General features: G+C 36.0%; 1 pseudogene; it reads right to left on the bottom strand.

Moving 5' to 3' along the window:
- The window catches only part of LOC143388448 (nucleotide sugar transporter SLC35D1-like), a 61,440-nt pseudogene that overhangs the window by 32,952 nt on the left and 1,718 nt on the right, over window positions 1-26,770 (bottom strand).

Below are 26,770 nucleotides of genomic sequence, written 5' to 3'. Positions count from 1 at the left end.
CTACTGCTTGTGTAAACTTTGATAATTAATTTTTGAACCTGCTTTCTCATAGGTTAGAGAACAACAACATGTGTCAAACTGTCAATGTATAGATAAAATAATGCATACTGAAATAAAATGATGCTTATTATAGACAAGGCCAATGGATAAATATCAGCTCTTTTCTTCCTCTAACATGACTTTGGGATCAATTCAGCAGCCTTAAGAGCACACTCCCAGGTGGTACTATGAAACCACTTGAGTCTGGAATTGATTATCCTAAGCTGACAACTCAGGAGCCCAAACATATACTGGGAAATGAGGCAAATGAACTCCTGAACAAATTTCTCTTATCTATGTCTCTAGGAAAACTATCGGCTAACAAGGTGATAAACACTCACCCCATCACACAGGAGAGGGTGAACTGTAGAAGAAAGAGGGTGTCAGCCCAGCCTTCAAACTCCATTGCCTATAATATGCAAGGAAGCATTAGATTTTAGAGCAGGCCCTCAGAAGGAGCTCATTCATTCATTAATGAAAATCCTTTTATGTTTGTTTCTCCAACATGCACACACATGCACGCGCACGCACGCGCGCGCACACACACACACACACACACACACACACACACACAGGCATGCATTTCCCTGAATCACTCCCAGGATAGAGTGATGTTCAAGTTTCAAATATATCAAACTGAACCAACAAAAATTTTCAAAAGACACCCTACTTTCTAAAATGTAATGTGGGGAGATTTTTTACTTCTCCCTACTAGTGCAAAGAAATATCTATTTCCTTAAGGCACACATCCACATCTGGCTAAACTCAGCTATTCTCCCAGATGGCTGTTAGTGTACTAGTGTTAAAGGTTTTCTCCAACATTAAAACACATTTCTAGCCAGGTGCAGTGGCACACACCTGTAATCCCAGCAGCTAGGGAGGCAAAGGCAGGAGGATTGTGAAGTCAAAGCCAGCCTCAGGAATTTAGTCAAGCACTAAGCAACTCAGTGAGACCTTGTCTCTAATAAAATACAAAACCAGGTTATGGATGTGGCTCAGTGGTCAAGTACCCCTGAATTCAATCCCAGGTACCTCCTCCCCCCCTCAAAAAATTTCCTCCTTGGCAATATGTGAGAATTCAAGTATAGAAGTAATTATACAAATACAACTAAGATCTACTCCAGGAGAATTATTGTTCATATATATATATATGACATGATATAATATCATATATATTATATATCACTTATATATATCATCTCACACACACACACACACCCCACACACATATATACACACACCACAATTTGTTTAGTCAAGAGTCAATAGACTTTTATTTGGGTTGTTTCTACAATTATGTTATTATAAATAAAGCTGCAATTAACCTTGGAGTAAAAGCCTATTGACACATTATTATTTGCCTTTGGTAAATATCTAGGACATTAGATTGCTAGTTTTTTTGGTAAATTTATCCTTAATTTTATAAGATAAACCTTTTTCTTGTAAACTGTATACTTTTTTCCAAAGTAGCTACATAATTATATATTCTACCCAGCACTGTATGAGAGCTCTCACCGCTGTACATGTTCATCAATATTTAGAATTCCCAGAGACTATTCTGGTGAGTGGCATGTGGCATTTCAGAATTCTAACTTGTTTCCCTAATGACTAACAAGGGTTGGGTATCTTTTAATGTGCTTATCTGACATCAGTATTTCTTTTTTTTATAGTCTACCCAAATCTTCTGCCAAATTTTAATTAAAAGTCTTCTGATGACTGAGTTTTAAGTTTTTTTTATACATTCTTGATGAATATCTTTAATCATGTACATGTGGTACACACACACATGCATGGATGACTTCAGAGTAAAAAATAATCAGAATTATATAGCAAAAACCTTAAATAAATCTCTCTATACTCTATATACAGGAGTTCCTTCCCTCCTTAATCTCCTATGCTAACGGGGCAGGATTCTGACATGTATTAACTTAGGCCTTGGGGCACTATGCTAAAGAGGATTTAATTAGGTCTGCTCATAATGAAATAGAAAACTACAGCAATAAATAATACTGCCTAATATTTGTGGAGTGCTTCTGAATAGATCATGTCATTTGAGTCCCATGATAACCCTCTAAGATGAAAAAGCCAAGTCATATTATCCCCAGAAGACATCAAATGACTAACTAACTTTAGGTCACATAACTAATATATTAGACTCAAATCTACACATTGCAAGTCCATGGCTCTTTACAATGAACATTAAATTTTATTCAGGAAAAATGCCCCAAATATATAGTGCATAGGCCCCCTTTGGGGATACAGTAACTATTCTGTAGAATATTAAAATAAATCTTATGGCCATTATTCTATTTACACAATTCAAAAACAGAAAAATAATTGTCAGAGGATTTATTTTCGCCATTTTCCTAAGTATTTGGCCTATGTCTAAAGAAAGCCAGTCTATGGCACAAGTAGCCTGCTGCATTCCTCTACTTCACCACAAGAATAGATCTTTGACAGCAACAAAATCAGCAGCAGCCATTTGAAAGTACAGCTGAAGGACAAATATGACCCATTCAGTCACCTCAAGAGCCCACCCTCCCTGCTATCTGCCATAAGAACAGCATTAAGAAAGCAATAAAAGCTACCACTTATTACAAGCTTCCTATGTGCCAGACTCAGAAATATTCAGTAACTTTTCCAAAATTATTCAGCTAGTAAGAGCTTGTTCAGTTCCACAGCCTACAGTCCTTTTATCTATACTTCTGGGAAACAACACAAGTTTTTCTACTCGATGGCTGCTCTTATCAGATCAGTGAGTCAAAAGCAGGAGTTCTACTTGTAACTCTGCATTAACTTTCTGTGAGGTCATAATAAAGTCATATAACCTCTATGAGCCCTTGTCTATATTACAAAGGTAGAAAACAATCTGCTCCTTCTGCTTTTTGTTAGAAACAATTTGGAGAATAAAATAAGATATATAAATTATATAAATATATACTGAATTTATAAAGAGAAGAGATTATTTACTTAAGCTTCCACCACTACCATTATTAACTCATGATGGTAGATTTGCAGGGAAGAAAAATTTTGTTTTTAAGGTTCTGGGTATTGAACGCAGGGCCATACACATGCTAGGCAAGTGCTCTACCATTAAGCGACACCCACAGCCCCAACAGGCAAACCTTTTTATTTTCCCTATGACAGGAGATACAGAAGGCACAACAATCATGTAATTTTTTTAATCAGGAAAAATAAAATGTTTAAACAAAACAAAACTTCTGCCTCTAGAGAAAACTCTGATAAAGAGTCACTGTGACGAGAATGACCTGACTGGTCATTCTGTGTGTAACACAGAACTAAATAGGACTCTGCCACAAGCTCCATGATCTGCAGTCTTGGCTAAGTGGTGGCTGTGGTTACAGACTGAACATACAAAGATGCTTTCTTAGGCTTCCTTCTGTTTTGAATGAAGTCTCCACCTCTACAGGTGCTGGTGGTATTCTGTAATTCCATGGGTCAAAATCTCCAGGAGTGAAAACAGTGTCATACAATCAAAGGGCAAAGGTTATATGGACCTACCATGTTCTGTGTAAGATTTTTAGTCAAATAAAAATATTTGAAACAGAAAAGTTTAACTATAAAATTTATTCTTTACTAGCTTAGATAAAGGAAATTAAAAGATTTAGGGAGTATCTGAGTAAGATTAAGCACTAAAATGACATACAATAATAAAACTAAAATCTAGTCCAGGAATACAATCAGATTTTGTCTTTTTTTTTCCTTTGGTACCAGGGATTGATCTGAGGGGGCACTCAACCACTGAGCCACATCCCCAACCCTATTTTGTATTTTATTTAGAGACAGGGTCTTATTAATTTGCTTAGCACCTTGCTTTTGCTGAGGCTAGCTTTGAACTCACCATCCTCCTGTTTCAGTCTCCAGAGACACTGGGATAATAGGCATGAACCACTGTGCCCTCAAGATTTTTTCTTTTGTACCAGCTCTGATTGATTAATTCTGGCTGTCTGAAACACTGTAGTGGGAAACATTATGAGGCTATGTCCAGGCTCAAAAAGGAAAGCACTGTGACTATTTGTCCTTGTCCATAAGAGCACAGGATAATATCTGCACTGATTCACCACTCCTGATCTAAAGAGAAACGTGGAATAATTTCATTGTGCATTTCAGTCTCAAGTGCAACCATTTCCACTTCCAGGGAAACTTGCTAAACAAAAAGTAAATAACTTATTTTATATGCAAACTAAAATCTGAAGTATAAATGAGACATTTTCTGTGTTTTGATTCTCCCTGCTTACCTTGAAAAATCTTAACAAACACTTTAGGCTTTCTATACTCTATATAGAACATCATGGTAAAAAGGTTGTAAATGATGTAAATCTATTTTGAAATTTCTTTCTCTTAAAAAAAACTATTGAGAAAAAAATGTGGCCTTTTCTAAAAGTAAACTGCTAGGAAACTTGCTAAGGCAGAACAAAGATAATGTTAGTGGTGCAAATGATCTGCCATAGTTCTCTCCCTGCCTTGGGAAAGTCAGGTGAGTTCCTAGAATCAGTGGTGCTGGGTTACCCACCTTGACATTATTATAACCATTTTCTACCTCTCCTGCTCTGCCCCTTATGCTAGCTTAAATGAGAATATGAGCCCAGATATTTTCACTATCTCGCTGCTCACTACGCTCTGCCACCAATATAAAACCTATGTATGATGGCAAAACTACACTTACTAAACTTACTAACCAAGTTTCTTGCTCCTGTTGAAAAAGTCACATCCTCAAAAATGACTAATAACAAGAGTAGTCACCCTGGACAGTAGCCTAAAACTTTTTCATAATTTAAACAGCAGTGCTTCATAAGAGACACTTCCAGACAGATGATTTGTGTGGCAACTTTTCTTGTCATTCCCCTAAGTCATGTAATATAACCAGTGATATAATGAAGACATTATACAATGTCCCAGTGCCTACAGTACTAGCCTTGTGAGATTCACAGCAAGAGGTCTGTTGTTCCATTCCTACGTGAGAAAACCTAGCAGAATGTGCTGCCAGAAAGCAGAGCTCCAACTCCTGTGACTCTGAATCACTGGCTTTATGCTGCATACATTCCCTTTTGGAGGCAGCAACTAATGAATTTAAACACAATCTGTCCTGACACTTTGGAAAGTCATTAGTGAAGTGATGTCCACTCCACCTCTACCTATATTAATTAGATATCTTTTATTAACAGGAAGCTGGTTTTCATATAATATGTACAAACTTTTAAAAATATTTTAGAAGATATGTATTTTAAAAACATTAAGTGCTAAAATATTGGTTCTTTGGTTCAAGGTAAATGCAAGACTTGCAAACCTTGAATAAACTTTTAAAACACAAACATACACACACACATACACACATACAACCAGACTAGTTTCTGAGAATGCTTTCCCAAGGCTTTCCCTTGTACTATGTGCTCACTGAGATGCATTGTTCAATTGGAACTTGCCTTTTAGTCTTTAAGGTAATTTAGTTCTTTCATCCTTAACCTCTAATTCTTTCTTAAAGATTGTATCAATCCTGTCAAATACCTCTCTGGACCTTTCAGAGCCTCTTGTTGGATTCTTGCCCTAGCAGAGGAAAATTTTTCTTCCTTTGCCTACTTAGGTTAATAGTGAGACTTTGAGAAAAATAATTCAAATTTTGCTTTAGTTTGCATCCAGGTCAAGAATCTGCAAATCTAAAAATGCAAACAAATAAATTTGTTCTATCTTTCCCAGTTATTTTTGAAGTTAGGATTCATCACAGAATACTCATCATTTATTCCAAAAAAATAATATTTTTCTTATTGTTCACTTTATAAAGTACAGTTTTTAAATACCTTCACATGATTCTACAATAAAAACAATTCAGAAAAATGAAGAGTTTGGAAGTGTCCCTTCATTCTTTTCTATATACCTATTCCCACACACAAATGCAAAATTTGATGGTTACTTTATTAGTTTCATATATAATTTTTCCAGTTCCTTTATTGAAATAAGTGAATAAACTATGTGTGTCTTATTTTTTGTTTCATTTTACTCAAAGAAAGCCTACCCTTTGCACCATGCTTTTACATTTAACCACTCATCACGGAGATCTTTTCATTCAATACAAAGAGAGCTTCCATGCAATAAGTGGCCTAAGCTCAGGAGAGCCAGGAGTTCCACGGATGAAAGCAGTTGGTAAGCATTGATTATCTGGGAGCACTAGATTCAGGCCAGCTGGGAGGACAGCAGCCTAGTAGTGTCCACACCAATATGACTTTTACTGCTCATAAATTCTGTCTCTTCCCAGAAAAGGAACTACTTTGAGAATATTTTATCCCAACCTCCCCATTTTATACATGACAAAGTAGAGTGGGAGAGCAGAAGGACTTATCCAAAATCAGCTAGTGCATGGGGACAGACCTAGAAGATGCTGGTTTTTTGCACGTAGGCCCAAATTTCTCTTCATTGTACCATTTATATCACTAGCTTTTAAGGACTTGTTATTACTTGGAGAGTAAATTTCAAATTCCAATATCTAGCACTGGTTCTAATTTAGAAGGAAACAGGGTGTGGTATAATGAGAAGAGTGACAGAACCAGTCTTACAATCAGGAAATCTGGGAAATCTAGACCTGGGTCCTCTCTGGCGCCTATTTCCTCACTTATGAAATAAAAGGTTTGAACCAGATGCTCTCCAAGGCCTCTCCGAGTCTTACACTTCTATCTTCTAACAACACTTGCATCTATGCCGGTGTTCATACTTAGTTCTGCCTGGAACACACCTTTCATTTCTCCTCCTCCACCTTTCTCAAGGTCCACCTTGGCTTTCCCTGATATGTACCCATTCAGAAAATGCTAAGAGTTCATTTCTCAGGATTCAGAACATTCTTTTTCCTCAACCTAGATCTAGATTACTTCCACTCCAAAAAGCCACACAAATTGGTTTCTCAATCCATTCAGTTCATGTCTGCTTAAATGAATCTTGTAAAGACACCTTTCTTAGCTAACTTACTAAAAACAGTACTTCCCTTCATTCTCCTCATGCTCTACTTCTCTTCATTGCTCTTAGTATATAATTTATGTGTAGTCTATCTCACCCCACTGGAATCCAAGCACAATTAAAGCAAAGACCTTGGTCTTCTTTTTTTTTTTTTACTTTTCAATTCTTAGAAGAGCATCTGGCATCTGACACATAATAAGCACTTAATATGGTCTTTGAAAGAACAGTGATTGTTCGTAAATAATTAATGACAAGGACAAGTTGCTGACTACTCCTAGTACTACTCTTTTAACCATCATTGAGTTATTTCTCACATTTGAGGGCTTGTCCTACAAGAAGTCCCTGCATGAAGTCCCAAATGGAGAATGTAAGTCAGGGACAGCAGATAGTTTGGGGAGATACATATACACAGGCAAAAAGCAAGGGTTCTGGAGTCAGACCGGTTCTAGTTTTGAACCTTGCCAACTGGGCTTGAGCATGTTTCTAGCATCTGAAAAACAGATATCAACCTACTACAGAGGTATGTAACAAAGATCAGCGGAAATTATTTATGTTGAAGTATCTTGTCAGGTAGAAGGCATCATACCAAATAGGTAAAGTATTCTAATGGCCAGAAACAGTCTTAAATTGTTTTTTGGCAACAGCCTCATTTAAAAATGTATGCATAAACACTCATGTTTGTCCAAATATACATATGCACATGTAGGAAGAAAAGCACACTGACAATCTGACAATGAATCGGACTCTTAGAAGAAAATCTGACACATAATAAGCACTTAATATGGTCTTTGAAAGAACAGAGAAAACTCTTACCTTACCATATATCCCATTCTTTAATGCAAACCCTTTTAGATAAGGCTTTAGACAAACAAACCACTATCTACTGTGAAAATCAATCCTCCAGTGGAAAAACTAAACCTCAGACCTCTTGTAGAACACTATGAGCCTCCTTGACACCCTGGGTTATGTAGGCTTTCACCTACGACATACAGACTGTTTTAAATAAAAAAATAATCACTCAACCACCTTTGTAAGTCTTCTCTCTAAAACAAGCCCCAAAACAGGCTAACTGCTTATTGCATTTGGTGGTTAAGAAAACAAGAACTGGGCTGGGATTGTGGCTCAGTGGTAGAGTACCTGCCAGCAGGTACTCATACATACATGGCCAGTTCATACATGGCCAGTTCCATGGTTCTGGGCCGGAGGTGAGGCAGAACTTCATGGCAGAAGAGTGCAGTGGAGGGAAACAGCTCAGGAGTGGTCAAGAGGAAAAGGTCCTACACAAGGACAAAAGAAAAGCCCCCAAGGCAAGACACACCCCCAGTGACCCACCCCCTCCAGTCACACCCTACCTGCCTACAGTTACAGAATCACTGCTATTTCAAAGAATATATATTAAGTGCTTATTATGTCACAGATGCTCTTCTAAGAATTGAAAAGGGAAAAAAAAAGATGAAACCCAGTGTGAGGCACTGGGTTCGATTCTCAGCACCACATAATAAATAAATAAAAAAACAAATAAATAAATAAAGGCATTGTGTCCATCTACAACTAAAAAAAAATAAAAATAAACAAAAAAGAAAACAAGAACTACCTCACTAAACAACAATTGTTGATATGTAACTCACACCACTTTCTTCCTAACCTGAATACTCATAGTACTTACTAATAGGCATGCACTTTGATATTGTCTCATACCTAGGCTTTTGGGGGATACCTTATATCTAAACCATAAGGAGTATGTTGCTCTTAGAATGGCAAGTCTGCTCCCTAATAAGATGGTATGGTCTTTAAAGACGATACCATTTTATTGCAGCTTCTTTTTTCTTATTTTCTGAGTCTAACACAGTGAGATATACAATAGTCTTTAACTATATGAGAATGTTGAGATGGAGAAGATGTTAAGGAAAGAATGTTTAGAAAAAGAGCATGGGACTGTAAGAAAGCCAATATCCATTTGTACCACAATAAATGTTTTATTAGTAATAAGAATGAGAATAAACATTTATACAAAATCCAAAATAATGATGGAGTTTTACTATAAAACAATGAGTTTAATTTCTAAAATTAGTTTATGATTCTAACTGGAAAATATTTAAATGAACTGACATTCTTCAAAATCATTATTCTTCTAAAATAAACCTTTCTTGACTTTGCCTGATACTTTTATTGGAAAAACAAAAGACTATTATTCAAAATTCTACTCTTCTGCTTAGAGATAGAAGAATAGAATAAGAGGAAATCTAGATCTAACATAGGTGACAAAGCAAATTTTCACAGTATGAATAAATATTCTTAACTACACTAAAGCATTTCAAAATGAATGTGAGTTACTGAATTTCAAAATGTGCGAATTATAACTTTTTACATAAATTGTCATCATTCTGGAATGAAGAAATGGCTCCTTTGGTCAATTTTTTCAAGTAGCTACAAGCAATAGGTCAAAGTTTTAATATAATGAAAATTCTGTCTTTGCTAGGTCCTTAAAATACCTAACCATATTAATTCTTCCAACTTTCTCATATACAAATTGGCCTAGAGAATTGTAATCTTGCCATTAGGGGATGGTCATTTTACATCACATTCTTACTCCAAAGAGTAAAGGGTGCTTCAGTCAGGGTCTTGCTAGGAGGAAGCAGACCACTGTGGAAAGACCCTAGTCTTTGCTATAAGGCTTGGGTTTAAATTCTGATCCTATTACCCCCCATCCCCCACCCGATACCCCCTACCCCTTAGTATGGCTTTGGGCAAGTTATTTACTTTCTCTGAACCTCTACTCTCACATTAGTAAACTAGAGATAATGTAAACTTTCTAAGCTATCATGTTATATATAGAAATCAACTAGCAGATAATACAGATTCAAAAAATGCTAGTTTTTCCTACCATTTTCTTCACAGTCACAGAAATTTACTCATCACAACTGGTCAGAGCAGTTAGCTCTGTTTCCTACTTGAGGGCCATTTCTAGATCTTCTAGTACGCAGGTCACATCATTAGAACTTTACACATCTATTCAAAATGATATGTGCAAATTATTTAAAATACAGAGGTCTTATGTAACTATATTTCATAAATTATCAGTATCCTTTGTTTCAAGAACAAGTTTTCAATAGTCTAACTGCTCTCAAAAACCTTTTATTTCAGCCTTCACTGATCTGTGGGCATCATCACTGTCTTAAGAATGAATAAGTAATAAGTATTTGATGAAGTACTAGCCAGGGGGATTATCAGAAAGAATCTGGGACAGAAATCCTTGGTAGGATTCTGAATTTCAATTTGATTTGCAAAATGTTATAAATTCTAACAATATGGAATTAACTTTTTCCCTAGGAATACAGGTTTATTTTAGAGAAAAATTCTTCTCTAGATTTACTTTAGTACTCTATTTTGGATTTACTTAACTAAACATTTGCAGAAAATTAGTTACCAACATTAGTTTCTATTTATATGGTCATAGCACCACACAGTAATAAGTATCTCCTAAGGAAAAAAAAAAACAACTTGGAATTTAAGCCAGGATGACAATTATCAGAGAAACAAAATTCTACTGATGCCTAGAATCTTGCTTAGGGTTTTGAAGTTTTTACTATTTCAAGATTCTTGTGCTTCTCAAGGATAGTTTGCTAAGATTCCTATTTTATAGTTTAATCAAAAATGTAAAAATTCCCTTCCTCTATTCTGGCATATATGAAAAGGACACTAGTTAGCATGTACTATTTTTATGTTGACAAGAGCTATTTTGAGGCACCTTAGTACTCTCCAGCACTTATGCCAAGAAGGAAGTTAGCATGACATTAGTAAACTAAAGAGTAAATTCTCAGTGTGTATTACTTAATAAGCACATTTCTTTTTAACAACCCCACAGTTTATTTTTTTTCGGTCAAAAACAATATAGTAATTTATCAACATAAGCCATTTAACCATAATTAGAAAGTCCTACCTTTTGTGCATCTCCTGTGAAATATGCAATGGCCATGGTGGGCAGAATCATGAACAGTGTGTTGTAATAGAGAAGACCATATTTCCCCAGATCCTAGGATAATAATAATAATAATAATAATAATAATAATAATAATAATATATGATTTCGTGTGACTTTCTTAAGTTAAAAAGGCTTTAATTTCAACAGATGCATTCAAGTCTGAAATGCAGCACTAAGCTTTATGCTGTATGATTCATGTTCACAGGACCAGGATTATAAGTAGTCCTGAAATAATAGACAATAAAATTTATGATTTATTTAAAGTATCTCCGTGTTGGCCATACTAGGATAAACCAAATAATTAATTGTTTATGGTCACAAGTATCACTGAAAAGTGTGCCTCATTTTGCATGGCAGCAAGCAAAAAGCCATAGAGAAACAAAGCAATCTTTAAGAATAGGTGCCCAGTCAGCCAGAGACATGTGCTATCCAGGAATGGAGGATGTATATAGAAGCAAACAAATGATCCACATCATTCACATAACTGATAAATAACAAAAATAGAAATGCCAAAACTGTTTTCTTTTCACATTTTAACTGTTTTGAGTACTTTTTAAAATATTTTTTAGATGTCGATGGACACAATGCTTTTATTTATTTATTTATTTTTATGCAGTGCTGAGGATCAAACCCAGTGTCTCAAACGTACTAGCCAAATGCTCTACCACTGAGCCACAACCTCAGCCCTGTTTGAGTCTCTTTCTTCCCAACTCCTGAATTTTTTTAAGTTATTGGGGATTGAATCTAGAGGTGCTTTACCATTGAGCTACACCCTCATAGTTTATTATTATTTTTTTTTAATTTTAAGACCAGGTCTCACTAAGTTGCTGAGGCTAGCCTTAAACCTGTGATTCTCCTCCTCAGACTCCTGAGCTGCTGGGATTACAGGCATGTACTACCATGCCTAACTCTCCCAAACTTCTTAAACACAGTACACCAACTAAATTTTACTTAGGGCATCATCATAAACACACATTACTATAGCATGTTCTCATACAGTGCTGCCCTTAATGCTGTTTAATAGCCCCTATGCTATTTTTTTCATCAGCATTTGTGTCTGTTTCAGAGTTTTTCTGTTTCTCTTGTTGCAGATTTTCTTTTACACTGCTAGCAAGCCTTTGCCTCTAAACAGAACACCACTTCTAGTTTGCTGATTGTAATCCATAAAATGAAAAGCAGATCAATGAGCTTAAAAGTTCTAATGTAAATAAGTTCTAAGTCATTTCTAAGTGAAGAACTAAATGTCTCTCCTAGGAGTAAAATACTCTGAACTTTTTTTTCCCCCCTAGGTTCTAGGATGTATTCTAGACTGCACTGTTCAAAAATAGTAGCCACTAGCCACATGTAGCTATTTAAAGTTAATTATAATTACATAAAGCTTCCAATTCAGTTCCTCAATTATATCTGTCACTTTTTAAATGCTCAATATCCACATATGTCTCGTGGCTATTAGTAACAAACAGCAGAGAGAGATAAAGAAGACTTCCAACATCAAAAGAAATTCTTTTGGACAGCATTGCTTCAGACAATTGAAGCTGCTGGATAAATGTTTTAATTAGTATTTATTATCCAAAGCAGTAAATGGATTAAAAGGAAACACACACACACACACACACACACACACACACACACACACACCAGAGTAAGACCAAACTTCTATCTGCTCACTTTACTTAAAAAAGGCAAAAATGTTTACTAGCATCTTCCTTTGAAATGCAATCATCATACAGTCATCAGGCAAATAAATGAAGGATGAGACATAAAAGGCATACTTAGAGAAAATGTATAGGAAAAAAAATCTATACTGTCCCTAGTTCTTCAAGGATATATTTTTAAAAAATTCTCTGAGAAAATGAATAGGGTAATCACACAATCTGTAATACTCTGGAGGAGAAGGCAAAGCCCTGGCCAAAAGGATTCCAATTCAATACTATTATAATTATTGAACAGGATATTTATATTTATTTATCATCTGAATTTCAAAAAAAAGACCTAAAGTAATTTCAGAAATATTGTAAGTATAATATAGCAGAGTAAGAACTAAGCAGAACAGGGGACTGTGGCTCAGCAGTAGAACACTCGCCTAGCATGTGCAAGGCCCTGGGTTCAATCCTCAGCACCACATAAAAATAAATAAATAAAATAAAGATATTGTATCCAACTACAACTAAAAAAATAAATATTAAAAAAAAAAGAACTAAGCAGAAAAGTTCATCTGACTGAAGATAAAACACGGGTAGAAAGTAAGATAAAACCATCATCAGTTATAAGACTAAATTATGAGATAAAAACATACCAGCTGCTCAGGAAAAACTATGGTGACATCTAAGATAAATATCTCATTTGGGTACTCACGTAGGGTACATTATGAAATCAAGAACAACTCCTTCAAAAACAACCCTATGATGCAGCAAGCTGAGTTCTATATACCTGTTTTTTACTGTAATACAACCTCACAAAGTATCAAAAGAATTGTGGGTCAAATACTCAGCTTTCTGATGGTCTGGCTTGATCTGAAAATAAATTTAATGTCTGCATACTCAAAGTATATAGCAAACAAACCAAAAATATTCTGAAATGCCTTCATGTCCACGCCACCAATAGAAGGCAAAGAGCTGGATGTACAAAGGTCACGTATGAGATCCAAGCCAGGAAACTCGGCAGTACCCTTGAGGGAGCGAAACTAATGCTTCCTCAAGATTCCTACCATTTGTCGGGCAAGTACACAAAGGTCATCCTGTTCTGCAAGCGCCTTCCAACACTCACTTCCCTTCAAGATTGCCCAAAGGCTTCAGGATATTTCTCTTGTTCCAGATCCCTCACTAAGTATCTTCAGAACAGAGCCATGAGCATTTATGACATTTTTCTCTATGAACTTTGTAACCTTCCTACCCCACTCTAAGTCAATATTCCCATAATCCCTTCCCAAAAGCCATCAGTAAAACCTAATTGCTAATTAAAGAACTTTCTTATGTGAACACCAGAATATAGGCATTTACCCTCAGAGAACCTCCATGTCTCTCCCATCTCTTCTAAGTACTTTTCTTTATTCCATACTTTTTACCCTGATGAATTGCTATTACCATTCCCAACATCAGTAAATATCTAATAAAGAAGTTTTAGATAGCTACCTACTTTTGAATCTAATTTTTGTTTTATGTATGCACCATTTGCTGCTGTCAGTATATCGTTTATCAGAATAAAAACATATCCTTCCAGATCAAATGCCAAGTCAGAGCTGCAAAACATAAGCAAAAGTTTAAGAATAAGTTAGATTTAAAGAACATTCATTTAATTTTTAATAGGTCTGAACTACAATATTTGCAAGAACATTTCTTTTCCAGCTAAATGAACATTAGGTTATTATATCAGCTACTAGTGTTTCTTGAGTCCTGGTCACAGTTGGCAATTCCATACTCAATAGGGATTATTTTAGAAACAAAAACACTAATGCTTAAACACATCATAAGGAATAAACAATCATGCCAGTTAATAGTAAACTGTTCTGAATTCAAAGTCAGACCAAATCAGGCAGAAGGCATCAATTTCACAAATAAGGAAATCAAAAGTTCTTAACATATCATTTTTCAAAAAGTTCACGAAAAAGATGGGACTAACTTCCACAGGCAGTTGGGCAGAATTTCTGAAGTATGGATCACAGTAAGCTGTGAGAGGGCACATAGTAGGAACTCAAATACTTACTCAATGAGGTAAAACTAGTGAGACTGGGGAAATTGAAAATCTCTGCTACTTAATAGGGTAGTAAGCACAAGATAAGAAATCAGTAAATTTAATGGAATAAATGAATAATCTGAGCAAAGTAAGCCTTCAGTGTACTTTAACACCTCAGCCAAAATGGTGTCCTCACATTCTATGACTTTGCAGAGACACTTCAATGCTTGTAGCTGAACCTCTAAATGGAACCAAAACCTGAGGAGCTGCATACTGCTGCAGTTTCAGACAGGATTAGCCTAATGCACACCCCCTAATCCAAGCATATGGCAACACTCTAACTTCAGGTTCTCTTCTTCTCCATCTTTTTCACAAGCCAAAGGTTCTAATTAAGCAGGGCTAGTTAGAAACACTCCTCAAAGCTTTCTGCAGGCCAAAGTGAGTCCTGAATAAACCTGTTGTACAATTTTGGATCTCACTGGCTTCAAGAAAGTGCTTCAAAATGTTCAGAGGTTAACAGGACACCTTTTAAAAGAAAGGCAGATACCTGGTGTAGAATTTTTCTCCAAGGAGACAAATACAACATTTGGCTATAAAACCAAATTCTGGTAACAAATTTTGCCACCCTCTCTTTTTTAGAATGAAATTTCACTTGGAGATCTAAGATAAAATAGAATTTAAATTATACTTCCCCCCAGTTACACCACAAGGATATGATGAAAGTAAATGAGCCATCCATTGGAATACCCAGATGTAAATGTATGTCAGGTAGAATCTGTGACATCAGTAAATCCATCTATGCATGACCAGGGCTGAGTAAAATGTATCAGGCTTCTAGTGATCATTTTCATTTTCTGTCTTTGGGTATACATTTTCCCCATGTAATTTTTTTTCTTTATTTATTTTTAAACTGCATCAAAATAATCATGTATATTTTGGGTGTATAGTGTGATAATTCTATACATACACAATGTATAATGATCAAATCAGAACAATTAGCATAGTCATCTCCTTTTATCATTGCTTTGTATTTTCCTCATACACTTTAAAACTAGAACTTTTATAAAAAGGGGAAATGTTCCAGTAATCTAATAAGACTAAGTAATGACATCTGTAATGTATCTTAAGTGAGGCCAAATAAAGCAATGATATTATTCATTATTCCATAAGTCAAGGTATTCATTGTCATTTGCCTCACCTCACAAAAGAGCAGACACCATTTTCTTTAAAAATTTGCAAAGTAAAAGAATGCCACATGGTTTATGAAATTGCATAGACTCTGAATTCAGGCACGCATTCAAATTCCAGCATTTATTAGCAGTGCAACCTTGAGAAAGTATAGAACTTTAAATTTCCTTTAACTATAAAGTAGGAAAATTATACCCATACCATTCAGCACTATGAAGAATACATAAATAATGTGCTCAATGCTGAAAATATTTTGTGGCACACAGTATGTGCTCAGTAAGTAAAGGAGAGTAACAAATCCTAAATTACATGAATTTAAGAATCCCAAAAATTTTAATTTTGCCAGCCTTGACCTTAACACAGCCAAAGATTTAACTTCTGAAGAAGACACGACTTTTACTTAGGCTACAAAAAAATTATTCTGATTGGTAACTGATCATTTATTATCAAAATGTATTGACAATTTTTCATGTGCTATCTGTAGGCCCTCATCTTACCTGGCAGCTACAAAGGCTCCAATAATCATTGCAAATACAGTCATCTGAATACCCCAAGAAAAAGTCTTCCTACAAAATAAGATAATTAAAAAATACATATATGTGACTTTATTATTTGTACAGACACATTTCATAACAGGCAAAAAAACACAAACAATTGTATTTTAAATATTTCCAAGGAACTGGATATTTAAAAGAATCTCATTGATGAAGCAAAAACTCAATTTGCTATGTAAATAATTGCAGTCATTTTTCTTATTCTTACCATTTGTTATTGAGTTGGCATTTTTGTAAGTCAGGATTTTTTTAAGTAGGAAACACACATTTTCAGTGAAAGATATAAATGCTATTTAAAACCTAGAACTGTGATTCTGACCCAGCTTCACTCAGTGGCAGCAGCAGACACAGAAACTGTAGAAAATTAAAACTCAAGTTCAGATAGGTTTCCAACTCGTTTAACCTTCCCAACTACTGCTCCCACAAACTATCAATTTGATGGCAAGGAAAGAATTTAAACTTTTCAAAAGCTGAAGTAGAACCAAGACAAATAATTTGAATATCTCACATATGCTGGGCACCTATTCAAGGTGCTTTAAGTTGTTTAAAGAAAAGATGTATTAGAAATTTTGCTCACTTGAGTAAAACTCCTTCAGCAAACATTGTAAACAGGATGGAGAACCTTCTTAAAACTGTAAACATTAGTAAGCTGCAAAAACAAAGATAATTAGGTAAAATAAAGTTCAATTTATTTTTTAAACCAAGATTTTTCAAATTGGTAATTTAAAATAATGCTAATCATTTCCTTTCCTATGGAAATTCCATGCTGATTAACTTCTTATTAAATTAAATCCTTACTTGTCTCTTTAAAAAGAGACAAGTAAGGATTTAATTTAAAAAGCTAAAAAAGTTGCTTTTAAAAAAACTACTAAAAGTGAGAAACATTAACTATACAATGGTAAAAATCATACATCATAAATAATACATATATTTTTAAATTTTACTTTGCTAAGTATGCAAACATCCTGACATACAGATGTTAGTCTTTAATGTAAAAGGGCCTATATCACCTTTCTTCACTAGACCACCCCAAAACACCTAGGAAAATCTTACCCCATAAAGCATTCCTTGCTTGTCCTTTTGTGAAAGTCCTCCATTAAATTCCTAGAGCATTTTGCTTGCACTAATAAACATATAGTTATTTCTGAATATGTCTTATCTCACTATAAAGTGCCTTATATTTAGCTGGCAAACAAAGGTAGGGGATGAATGGATGGATGGATGGATGGCAGGCAATGGATGAAAAAAAAAGCAAACTATAAGCAGCATTTCACAGCAGACCTTCATTTCTTTCCAAGTGGGTAATGAGATGGAAAAGAATGCCCCACCCATGATAATAAATCTGTCTCACTTGGAACTCTCCCCAGAGATACCCCTGGCCATCCTGTCAGGTTACTTGCTTTAAAAAAAGGAAATGAAAAATGATATGCCACTGATTCTCAAGACATCTCACTATTCATGATTATCCAAAATGCCAGAGCTTCAGCTCATGTAGAAGTAGTGGAGCCATGGGTTTCTGTCAAACTATTTTCCTATGGGTGTCTTTGGAACATCACAAACCACAAAGGGGAGAAGCCAGGAACTGGAAGGTTAGAGGATAACAGTCAATGTAGTCAGAGAGAGCTACTGCTTCTTTCTAAAAGTAAAGATGCTGCCTCTATAATTACATGGCAGTGGGTAAGATATTAATCATATTTGTTATCAGGGTTCCATCTCATTTTAACTATTTCATGTGAGAAGAAAAACTGAAAGTTCTCATTTCCATCCTTTTTTGCTGTGTGGAATGTGCCTAAAATATAGTACTAATTAACTATATTAATGAATAGAAATCCCCGAAGCCTTTTATCTCTCACTACTGCATATCTGGGAAAATAATGAAAATCCCCTATCATAGCATTTTATAACATTTTAAATGCCTCTAACATCAAAATGAAACAGGATAAAGCAACTATTCTTTCTCTTCAAAAGAAATGGGCTTACACTAAAGCCTTTAGTGCAACCTTCATTATTTAGTAACAAAAACTTTCTAGTCCTTCCGTTTTTTTCTAGAATCAGTAACAATGCATTAAATATTTGACATTTATGTACAACTTTAAGAACACATTATATTAACCTCACTAGTAAAATAAAATTATCCATACTTCAGTTTCTTTGTGCTGAACAGTCCCGTGATTTGGTTCCCAAAATATAGTAGAGGTAGTGGAAACGTCTAGAAAATTTAAAAAGGGATAACAAAACTCAATAATAAAGATAGCTAAAACAAGGTCCTTTCAAACAGAAACAGTTTTGCTTTTATGATCAAATTATTTCCACTTGAAACTTAAGATTAGTTCTCATAAACAATTCTGAGCCCAAGGAAACACCCAAACAATATTAACTATTCTCTGAGACACAACACTAAACTAGCAGAAAGCGAGGGAGGAAGACAGGGAAGAAAAGAAATATGAATATGATCGACCAATGTAGGATAGAAACACTATTTGCTTTAAAATATGATAATGTATTAGCACATGGCTCTAATATCAGCAGAAAAAGGCAGGCATTTTATCTTGATGTGGAGTCAAGCAGAGGCAGACAGAAGAACATAAAAATAAACCCAAGAATAATGAATGCAGGATACACTGGCTAGATTAGACGGATATAGAAACTGCAGAACTGTTGCTCTCCCAACAAGTGAGCATTAATTAAAACAAAAAAGATTCCTGGGGTTTTTTCCTTCCTTAATTTTACAGAGACTGTGAACTTCTCTAACACACATTACTGCATTTATTCTTTAACTTCATAACATGTGCTCTATCTAGATGTGGATTTTGTTAGAGCTACAATTTTTAAATATGCAAGGCTCTGATAAAAAAAATACAGTGACTCCTTCACATAAAACAAAGTACTACTTTTTTTTAATCTTTTACCTTTCGAGGTACATTTCTGTCAAATTCAGGAAACTTGACTACTCTGAATGCCTTTCCCACCCAGAGAACTGCCACTGTGGCCACCATCTGTAAACAGAGAACACCAATGCACTGTTCTACATATAAAGACACACAGAGAAGTTCTGACAACATAAAACCATGTAACGCTGAAGATTCCAACTAACCTGGCCAAGTCCAACACATAGCGATGAGGGAAATCTATAAAAAGGGCAAAGAAAGAAAGAAAAGAAAAAAGTCAGAAAACCCAAACATAGCTCTGTGAATTCAACTTTTGCACCGACAATCTTAAAATGTCTTTTGATACAAATCCACACCAACTGTCTGTCCTTTATTCAAATTAAAATCTTGTGGGGAAAAAAAAATCCTGCCGGTTATGAGGCCAAATCACTGATTTTATAGCCTCGGGCGGCCACTTGTCTCATCTTGTCCGATTCCACAAACTTTATTTCAGAACTCCTGCAAATGCCACACATGCGGCCTTCTCCTGGGACACACCACACACCAACTGGAAATCCCTCCTCCGGCACTTCCCAGGAATCCCCAACAGAACTCAAAAGTAGCAGGTGGAGGTGGACAGCAGGGGTCTAATATACAATTGAATACACAGCTTAACATAACCATCATCATCTCGATGGCTTGCAGGAGTTCTGAAATAAAGTTTGTTCCTGCTTGAGTGGCTCATGATTTTGCCCAGCCAGACTGCAGCACATCTTTATCAGAATTGTTATCTCTCCTTCATGCCCCTCCTGTTCCATCTTTGTATACCCCATTTATATATTGCCTCACTCTGTCCATGCTGCTATAACAAAAGGCCTGCAACAGGGTAATTTATAAAGAACAAAACTGTTTCTCACAATTCTAGAAGCAAGTCCAAGACACTGGCAGGTTGGGTGTGTCTGGTGAGAGCTGACCTCTTCTTCTGAGATGGTGCATCCTCAGCAGCTGAAGAACACCATGCCCTCAGATGGCAGGGAGGTCAAGGTCAAAAATTAAGTTAAATGTTGTGTGAAGACTCTTCTAATGCATCATCACATTGAGGGCAAAGCCCTCATGACTCAATCCCCTCCTAAAAGTTTCTTAAGACTATCACATAGGCAGTTAAGGCTTGACTGTATAAATTCTGGAACAGATGTTCAGAATGTAACATAGAGGCTTTGGATTGCATGTTTATGTGTCATTCTCTTCCACTAGACAGAGAACTGCTTGAGAACAGCAGCTGGCCAGGGCACCTACCATGGTTCAGATGTTTTAGTTGGATGAATCAATGGATGGTAGCTTTATAACTAGGAATAAGGAAAAAGACCAAATCTCTTCCTTGAATTCTAGCAGCAGCAGAAAAATGACTAGAATGTTATATTTTGAATCTATATATTTTGTAAAAAGGATAAGTAACTGCTCATAATAAGAGTAAATATGTCTACATATATGTATATATGTTTACACACATATTCTTGTACATTTGTTAATGTAGAACTAAGGCAGAACACTGATTCTCAAGCCAGGCTTTGCTTCTGATACTAGTTTTGTGACCTTGGGAAAGTTATTAGACATCACTGTGCTTCAGTTTCCTCCTCCATAAAGTGATGATAACAATAATATCCACTGTTAGGATTATGGTGAGAATTAAATGAGTTAATAAATGTAAAGTGTCTAAAACACACTAAAATACTTTACAAGTGTTTATTATAATAACAATGATTACTGTTATTATTATCATCATTGCTATCATGCATACCTTTCTCTTGTCACTTATGATTCCTTGAGGAACAGGCAAACATGACTCTCTACATTATTCTCTTCTAAAAACTTCAAAGTATCCCATTACCTAGATGATCATAATTTATATAACCTTTCTTGTGGATATTTAAGTTATTGCCAATTTCTCAGTTTATAAACCATCCTTGTCCATTCAACTTTGTGCAGTAGAAGTTTCTAGATGTAGAATTGCTTAATCAAAGTCTACCTTTTTAAAAAATTAATAAAATCAAGAAATCAATCTCCAAAGAAGTTGTACTAATTCTATAGTACCAGTAACACTACATAAAAATAAAACTTGTTTTTAAAGTCATATGGCAACAACAGTGGGGAAAAAATATGAAAGAGGCCAGATAATAGTTCTTCAAGTTCTACCCTATGGAGATAAAAAATCACATAACAAATTTGTGCAATAAATCAATTGCGATTATACAAAATAAAAAAATCTCCTAAGAGCACTGATCCAGGTAACACCTATTGTTTTTCTCATGTGACTACATTATTTATTGACAAATATTTGTTAAGACCTACCACAGGCAAAGAACTACATTTGATTTTCTCAACGCCAATAATGACTGGGTTGCAGTGAGCCCTCTGTAAAATACTGTGTCATCTAACAGAGTAAAACATTCTTGGTAGGTGCCCAGGAAGATAAGATGGGTTGCCATATTCTAACAGGATTTTGTCCCTTTTGCACATTATAGGTACTTACACTATTGGGTAATTTTTGGTATTTTAAGCACTCAGACCTGTTTACTAACCTGAGTAACTATAAATGGAGATCCACACATTATTTAGAAACTGCCTTAGATGTTCTCACTGAGCTAAATCTTCTCTATTTGGAAAGGCCAACTTTATGGATTGATCAATTTTAGATCTAGCTAGATAGAATTACTTGCAGAAAATCTTTGTAATTCAATCATGTATTTTTTTAAAAAATAAAAATCCATCATGTTTCTTCATCAGGGAAAATTGATTCTCTACACTGTTTTTTTAAACATAACTCATATTATTTCTTTTTCTCTGCCCCTCTTCCTTTTAGTTATAAACATGGAGTTTGAAATGTCCTTGTATTTCGTGCCTGTCTTGGTGCCTGGTATGGCATTTGTGATGAGTCATCATTGACTGTGGCTTCAACAGATTGGGCCACTTGCTCTTGTCCTGGCATTCTCATAGGCCATTTAAGGTTCACTTTCATTCACCAGCTTTATATTTCGCTGCCAGCCTAGATCAATGACCTGCTGTGCTGTACTACTGGTGACTTTATAGTCAGAAAGCAAAGGTCATATAGGTTCTCTATTTAAATTATGCTGTTAAAATTCTGAGACCCAAAGAACGTGGGAAAAGTGTGAAGCTTCTCTGCACTGCCTCATACTTCTCTAGTTGGGCTGGGAGAAATGAACCTGTTGATCACTTATGGTTGGCCTGGCGATGTATGACTCTTATAATTCATTTTCACATTTTGTCCTTACTGTCACAATGGGCAAAGTTGTGACTTATGAAGTTCTGGGGAGAAATAAAAAATATCCACATGCTTCTTCCCTTTTCAATGCTTTATTCACTCAAATCACTCAATACGATCTCACTCCATAGATTCTTAATCAAGAAAATGGCAATTCTTAATGCTAGGCACCACAATAAACATAGTCAGTTCACAGCAAACAATTCTAGATTAATTTTAAGCACTGCAAACACTTAGTCATGACAGGCTCATGACAGACATTCCCTCTGCATGCTAAGCTCAAGTGTCAGATCAAAAGTCTCAAATCTTAGGCTCTAAGTCCAGCAGATGCACTCACTCAGACCGTGGTGATCAGATAAGGAACCAAGGCAGGCTTCTCCTGGGGTGAAGCTGACAGCTGGCTGAGGAAGCAGGCATAGGGAGAAGTCTTTTACTCACCAGAGTCAAGAGGCTGCTGTAGAGTTTGAGAGCAGTGAGAACAATGCAGAAGATCAGGAAGATGAGAAGAGTTGGAATATCAGTCTAGACCCTCATCAGACTCTCAGCCTTATGTGCATTAGTGTTAGCTGAATGTCTGTTCATTTGCTCCATCATTTATACTAAATTTGGGGGCTTCTGACCATCCCTTCAATCCCTATAAGCTGCTACCAGATTTTTCATTGACAACATTCATCCTGAGGTTAAAGCATCTAGTCTGGTGGTCCCCACACTGATTTTTCTTGCTTCTCGCTCTTATCAGGGATAGGGCAACAAGCCAGAGACTTCACTCTGAGTTTATGGGGGGGAGGGGAAGAAGTGAATTATTTGTGCCTGAGGGCCATATTGGAAGGCTCCATAGGTGTGCCTGGTGAGACTGCAGGTTTCAAACTGAAGTTTTAAAATGGAGTTGCTTAGGCTCAGGCCTAAGGCCATCCTTATATTTACCCCTCTAGGAAGTAGGCATGATAAAAAATGTATAAACATGAAAATAAGGACTGAGAAGCATATACTAGATCTCTCAGCTCTAAGTGACTGGGTACGGATTTGGCCTGAGGTCTATTCAGCACATGATCTGTACTCTTTTCCTAAACAATCCTGCATCATTTGGGGCAGGTGGAAAGAGCTGCTTTTTAATGTTTTGGCAATGTCGATACTTCCTTTGATTGTGGTTAGTGGTTTTCAACACTATGAAGAAAAATAACTAGGATAAAAGAATAGCAGTCTATGGAAGACATGGTCTGTAATGACTCATTCACAAATATACCAGATACTAAGTTAGGCATTGGCAATATGAAGATACGTCAAACTCAGTATGTTTATATCTGACCTTTAAACAAATCTCTTCCCAGTCAGCTGCTTTTTCTATCTCCAGTCTTGGTAAACTGACCTCACTGTCTACCTATGTGCCAGGGCAAGCTATTAAACATCACTGGGCTTCAGTTTCCTATAACTACTTCACAATAAGTCTTCAATCCCCACCAAACTAGTTTTGCCCTTCCCACTGCACTGAAGCTGCTCACCTCTAAGTCAACCAGGACTATTGTGGAGCTAAAAACCCAGTGGTCACTCTTGGTCTCTTGCTTGACTCCTCTATGACACTACAAACCCTTCCCTTAACTTCTGGGCCACTCTGCTGCCAGGAAGACCTCCTGGTTCTTGGGCTGCTCCTTTTCATTCTGCTTTAGTGTCCCCTCCTTTTTGACCAGATCTTTTAAGTTTCACATTCCTCAAACTCGAGTATTTTCATTCTATTGTATTTCATTCCATGGTTTCAATTATGATTTGTTGTTTTGCCAGTGCTTCCCAGATCCACGTCATTTGTGTTCTTTTGAACTCCAAATTAATAAATCCACCTGTCTCCTGAATATCTTCAACATGTCTAAAACTAAGCTCATCATTATCCCTTTAAACCCAGCACCCTGCTTCTCCTCTATTGATCTGTATTATGCTCAGATAATATCAGCTGAAATCCTGGCTAGCTTAGCCAACCAAAATACTTCCCTTTTATCAGATCTAAACAAAATTTAATCCAAGTGTTAAATCAGTTGATTCCCATTTATATGGGAACATTAATATGATCAAGATCTCTATGACCTGTATTATGGTAGAGAGAGGAGACTTGGTATAATCTTAAATAAGACTATGATAATATCCTGCTGGCCCTCATATATAAGAGGTAAACTGCTTTTAGTTGGTCATACAAATCAATATATAGAGAAAGCATTTTCCATGTTAAAGTGTGTGAGTATTTCTATGACTAAGTATCAGGAAATGTAATTTTGATTTGCCCCAGTAAAAATACAAGTTGATAGTCACTTATCAAAAATGTGTGGGACCAGCAGTGTTTCATATTTCAGATTTTTTTCCAGATTAGGGATCCTCAACCTATAGTACATTTGAAACCTCAACTACAATTGGAGTTACCTTCTGGTTAAGTTTAGAATCGTGCTCAACTATTTGCTCAGGTTTGCCTTCAGCATTGGACAGACAAGGTTACTTAAATGGGAATGTGAAAGCCATTACCACTCATGCATCTTTCAATGCTTTCATGATGGCATTAATCCACAGTTGCTCTATACACATGATAATTCTTTCTGTTTACTTTCCTGGTAAGGAAGAAGTTTCAGAGGCTTCCTCTTTCTATGATCATGATCTTTATTTCATGAGTGAAAGAGTCGATGTCAGGATTTTGTCACTTGTCAAGTGTACCTATTACGTCAAATTTATCAACATATCTCTCTTCTAATTATACATTTAAAAATGGGAGCTGGGTGTGGTGGCACACACTTGTAATCCCAGCTACTTGGGGGGCTGAGGCAGAAGGATCACAAACTCAAGCCCAGCCTGGAAAATGTGGCCAGATCCTGTCAAAAAAAAAGAAGAAGAAGAAGAAGAAGAAGAAGAAGAAGAAGAAGAAAGTGCAGGAAGGGGGCATGGAGAAATAATCACATGGACCCGCTGAACACATCATTTCAAATTAATCTAAGATTCTAATTATCACCTAACCCATCTAACCCATTTCTATAGTCTGAATGTTTATGTCTCCCACTCCAAAATTCCTATGTTGAAATCCAGTCTCCAAAGTGATAATATTAGGAGGTACTTCTAAGAGCATCCTTTGCAAGTGATTAGATCATGGGAGCAAGACCCCCATGAATGAGATTAGTGCCATTATAAAAGAGGTCAGAGAGACATCCTCACCCCTTCTATCATCTGATGATACAGCCAGAAGGCACCAACTATTAACCAGACACCACATCTCCTGTGTGTTGATTTTGAACTCATTACTCCAGAGCTGTAAGAAATAAGTTTTTGTTGTTTATAAGCTACCCAGTTAATAGTATTTTGTTATAACGGCCAGAACAGACTAAGATATCCAAGTAAACCCCCAATTAGACCCCAGGACTCTAGTTGTCCAGTAAATAGTATCAGTTGGCCAGTGTTTGAAAATCCCCAATAAGCCATTTCCTTTTCCTCAGTACTATACACAGTTACTCTGGTAAATGACTACAAATTCCTTTGGGAAGGGCTTGGAGGAAGATATACAGTATACATTTGTGGCTATTATCCTCACAGATAGTTGAACTCCCCTTAAATCCATGGGATTCTGTTCTGTAAGTAGGCTGAGTTCTGAAAATTGAGGAAAAGACCATGACTCTCAATTTCAGAGATTCAGGTCAGGTATTTTTGCTATCAGGCCTGTTTTTTTTTTCCTATTATGTAGATTAAGCACCATTTTAGTAGGCTGCCTGTCTTTTTCATTCTAAGAGAAATTATAATTGATTTACTACTGCCAAGAGTTCTGTGGGCCAAAACACTATGTTACTGCTTTCCTTTTATGGTAAATATGCCCTACAGTACCTTTAATGGTTAAAGTACTGCTACTTGCACCAGGACTTCTTTATTAAATTTGAGAGCCCATCTCAATGTTGAAATTTCCCATCACAATTGACAGCTACAATAGAACTTCTAAATGATTTACATGTTCCATACAGAAACATGCTTCTTGATATGGTAGAAATGGGAGGATCCTCTGGATTCTTTTAAGGATGTGGTTGAAGAATGCATATGGAGATGACTCATGACAGATATATTCCAACATCCTGTCTCTTTAAATCTTGAGATTTCTTCCTCTACATTAAAATAGGAAATTCTCTTATCTGAGCCTCATTAAACACAGGCCACTGTGGCCCAAATCTCAGTCAACCAAAAATTAAATTGTTAGAATATTTCCATCTGGAAGAAC

This window comes from Callospermophilus lateralis, unplaced genomic scaffold (assembly GCF_048772815.1).
Source record: "Callospermophilus lateralis isolate mCalLat2 unplaced genomic scaffold, mCalLat2.hap1 Scaffold_130, whole genome shotgun sequence".
NCBI classification, from domain to species: domain Eukaryota; kingdom Metazoa; phylum Chordata; class Mammalia; order Rodentia; family Sciuridae; genus Callospermophilus; species Callospermophilus lateralis.
The sequence above is the reverse complement of the archived record's forward strand: the minus strand, read 5'-3'. Positions and strand labels throughout refer to the sequence as shown.